Raw genomic sequence first — 4,473 nt, forward strand, 5'->3', positions numbered from 1 at the left:
TTCTGAGTCTTGGTTTTCTCATCCATCAAATGGGATAATAATAGTGCCCACCTCAAAAGATTATGAAGATTAAAATGGGAAAAACTATTAAAAATGCTTACTACAGAGACCAGCACATAGAAGGCACTCAATAGAAATTCACTGAGGTTATGATTGCTGTAAGCCTTGGTTCTGACCCTGTCTCTGTGACTTTTGTTAAAAGAGAGAATCCTATGATTGTGTTCAACATCACTGTGTTGGTGGGAGGATGGAATGAGCCATAGTAAATGAAAGCGCTTTGGAAATGAACTCCTGTAAAAATTTAAGGAAAAACACGAGAGTCAGAATCTGACCTGAGTTCCAGCCCTGGATATGCTCATACATACTTTGTGATCTTAAGCAAATTACTTAACTGCTTGGAGCCTCAGTTATTTCATCTGTATAGCAGAGCTAATAATACCTATCTCACAGGGTCATGAAGATTAAGTTAAATAATGTGTAAAGCACTTAGTACCTTGCCTGGCACATAAAAGTGCTCGATAAATGTTTTCTTTCCTATATACAGTAATTACGTTCAGGATTCTGTATTTTTCCAAGGAGGATAGCATTCCCCAAAATATTTTGGTCTTGTTTGTGAGATTCCTTCTGTGAAGATTTATTAACTTGAACATGAAAGGTCTATAAAACTGAACTGCTAAATGTATCCTATTTAATTATACATCAAATATCATTCCAATGCTGAATATTTCATCAGTGGCATCCCTGGCTGTTGGGAGGCAGAGCATGGGGAGGAAAAACAATCAATTAAAAAGAATTTGGTATAGCCCCGGGTAGAAATCATCTTTGTTTTACTGCCAAGTAGAGCAAAATTTCCAGAATTTTTTTAGAGTAACTGAAGTAACTGACCCAAAGCTTACTAGAAGCAGCCTCAGACATAGTTTTGCCACAATTCATTTCTCATCAGTAAGATTAGAAGATTGCTGTTGCTTTTTCAAGTCTAAATGGCTTTTCACCCTTTTTGCACCCCGTTGCCTGACACTTTCAGTGGAATCTATTTTTGGTTAGTTTCCTTACTTGGCCAGAATAAAACCTCGCCACAAGTTTTATTCTTGTGTCTCTCTGCTAATCTTGGATGAAGATGGATAGATGGAAATCCACATGAAATACCTTTTCTATGTCAACATTATCCTGGTAGACGTTTCCTAGAAGGTTTTCTGGGTTCTAGACATATTCCAACTGGCTTAGTAGGTATTTATATGTGCCGAACACAATGCCTCATACAAAGAGGGTCCTCAGTATATATTAGCCAAAAGAAAATATTTCTTTCATATCATCCTCCTGCTACCCCCTGGCTCATGAATCTAGCTCTGCAGGGAAAGTGGTTTAATGGAGGTGGGAAGTAGCATTCTGAAGCAAAGGTGGATGAAGGCATCTTGGTCACGAAAACCTTCTCCACCCCCAAATTGTAGAGACAGAGACCAGTATCTATCAAGTGTCACATAAACCTCTAAGTGCTTGGAAAACGGGTCCTGGAACCTAGTTGAGCCACCTTTCTGTATGTCAGTGTTTAAGGTTCCTCTCATTTTCCTAGAGCTGATTCCAGAGGAATCAGGACCCTTATCCAAATAGGACTTAGGAATCCACTTAGGCAAGTTTCCTGATGAGACGTACACACACTTCCTACACAGGGCATATGCAGTTTTTTAAGGGCATGGAGGAAGAGGGTCGCCTGGGTGGCTCAGTCGGTTAAATGTCTGACTCTTGGTTTCAGTTCAGGTCATGATCTCACAGTTTGTGAGTTCAAGCCCTGAATCAGGCTCTGCACTGACAGCATGGAACCTGCTTGGGATTCTCTCTCTCCTTCTCTCTCTGCCCCTCTCCTGCTTGCTCGCTGTCTCTCTCTCTCTCTCAAAATAAATAAATAAACTTTTAAAAAAAGGGGTACGGAGAAAGAAAAGAAAAAAATTGTATTACATTTAAGACATCATAAAAATAAGTACATTTCAGATGAAATTTTCAATAGTCCAAGATCCTAGCATAAAACTTACAATTCTTTCTTTGCACTCCCTTCCTATCTTTATCCGTGGTTTACCCAACTTTTATTCATATAGTTTATATCATCTTTAATTCTTATAATAACTCTGGAAGGATGGATTTTATTTATTTATTTATTTATTTATTTATTTATTTATTTATAAAGTCTTTATTTATTTTGAGAGAGAGAGAGAGTGCGTGCGCACATGAGCATGGGAGGGGCAAAGAGAGAGGGAATCCCAGGCAGGCTCCATGCTATCAGCACAGAGCCCAACTCAGGCCTGGAAACCACAAACTGTGAGGTCATGACCTGAGCCAAAATCATGAGCCGGATGTTTAACCGGCTAAGCCACTCAGGTGCCCCGAAAGATGAATACTTTAATCTTTATCTTTATATCTTTATAATCTTTAAATGTGGAAACTGAGACTCAGGTTAAGCAGTGTGTCTAAGTCCATATAGCTAATAACACATGTTTGCTGACTCCGGAGCTCTTATTCTAGCTCAAGACAATTTTTCATTCTAATGCTTTCATTTTAGGTTATTTCAAAAAGGCTTTTTGTGTTTCTATATACTTATCATACATATCTCTTTCAATAGCATCATAACATTCCATTACATTCTTACACCATTGTTATTCACCCACTTCCTAATCTTGGGCATGTAGGTCCTTTCAGGTTTTCCACTGCTATAAACAATGCTCCTTTATATATTTTCTGTTGTGTTGTTGCTTTGTTTTCTTCTTTTGAATTATTTTCCAGGAGGGTATTACTGGGTGAAAGGGTGCAGACATTTATATATTTTTAGCTATTTATATTACTGAATTGTACTAAGTCATTGCATCTTGAAAGAGAATATTATCTTCCTCCACCAGCACCCTGTGAGAGGCATAAGGCAAGCCCGGATGGATTCATCAATGAAAACAGCCCTTTGTCCCTCTGTCTGCTTGGGGATGCCCTGGGGCCATATGAAACTCCCTGAAAATGATCTATGACATAATCCAGAATAAGATCTCACATGGGGTAGTGTGATTCCCCCTCCCCAGGAAAGGCTTCCTTGATTAAGTTGTGTTTTTCTTTTTGCAGTCACAAGATCAGGTTTTTTCCAAGCAACTGACACTTCCCCCTTGATTCAGACTGTAGCTCTCCGTTCCTGTGCTGGGAAAAAGTGTGGGAGCTGTTAGAAAGAGAGCCTACACTTCAACTCTTGGTTTGCCATTCCAAACTAGCTGCAAAGGGTCAGGATATATTACACCAAGGAAAGGAAGTCCTGACAGAGCCAAAAACGATTTTACAAGCAGGCAAGAGGAAGTGAACATGGGAAAAAGTCATACCAGAATAAGAAAGCCCTGTTTCAACAGGTGGGCAGTAATTTTGAGAGATATACCAATATCTCTGCGTCTTAGTCAACTTACTTGGCAAAGTACCATTTGAACTTACAGAAAGGTTTAAGCTGAAATTATATGGCACATGAAAGGCACTCAAATGATAGCTGTTGCTATTATTAATAAGCGTGGTGGCCATAGCATAGCCTAGACGACAGTGCAGTGGGCATTGTGGGAGAGGGATAGTCACTGAAGGCAAGCAGAACCGGTTGGGCTAGCTCTTCCTAGTCAGGTGACCTTGGCCAAGTTCTCCTCCTCTTTGAGCCTCAGTTTCCCATCTGTGAAACGGAGGTTACGAACTCACCTACAAAGTTTGTTTTTAGCCTAAATGAGAGTTTTTGACAGGCAAATAGTAAGCGCTCAATAAACAGCAGATATTATGAATTCACAAATCTATCAAAAAATGTGATCAACTGCGCTCGCTTTGGCAGCACAGAGACTACAATTGAAACGATACAGGGAAGGGGCGCCTGGGTGGCTCAGTCGGTTGAGCGTCAGACTTCAGCTCAGGTCACGATCTCGCGGTCCGCGAGTTCGAGCTCCGCGTCGGGCTCTGGGCTGATGGCTCAGAGCCTGAAGCCTGCTTCCGATTCTGTGTCTCCCTCTCTCTCTGACCCTCCCCCGTTCATGCGGTGTCTCTCTCTGTCTCAAAAATAAATAAACGTTAAAAAAATTAAAAAAAAAAAAAAAAAAAGAAACGATACAGGGAAGATTCACACGGCCCCTGCGCAAGGATGACGCACAGATTCGTGAAGCGTTCCAGATTTTCTGATTTAAAATAGATCTACATGTTTATTGAGTTAAAAATTATAATACGTGTGATCCACCAAGTCGTGCCCTACATCAGTGGTTCTCAAACTTCAATGTGCGTAAGAATCACCCCAGAGCCTTGTTTCAAGTGCACGTTTCAAGCTCCACACCCCTGGAAATTTTGTCTCCGTCCACGTGGTGTAGGGCCTGGGGAGCTGCGTACATAACTAAATTCCAAGGTGTTTTCTGTCGCTGGTAATCCATGGACCATACTTTTTTTTTTTTTTTTTTTTAAGATTTTTGTTTTAATGTTTATTTATTTTAGAGA

General features: G+C 40.3%; 1 pseudogene; it reads left to right on the forward strand.

Moving 5' to 3' along the window:
• Positions 1-4,068: 4,068 nt before the first annotated feature.
• LOC125155931 (uncharacterized) lies at positions 4,069-4,164 on the forward strand (annotated as a pseudogene).
• The last annotated feature ends 309 nt before the right edge of the window (positions 4,165-4,473 follow it).

The sequence above is a fragment of the Prionailurus viverrinus genome, chromosome F1, assembly GCF_022837055.1.
Source record: "Prionailurus viverrinus isolate Anna chromosome F1, UM_Priviv_1.0, whole genome shotgun sequence".
Classification (NCBI taxonomy): Eukaryota; Metazoa; Chordata; class Mammalia; order Carnivora; family Felidae; genus Prionailurus; species Prionailurus viverrinus.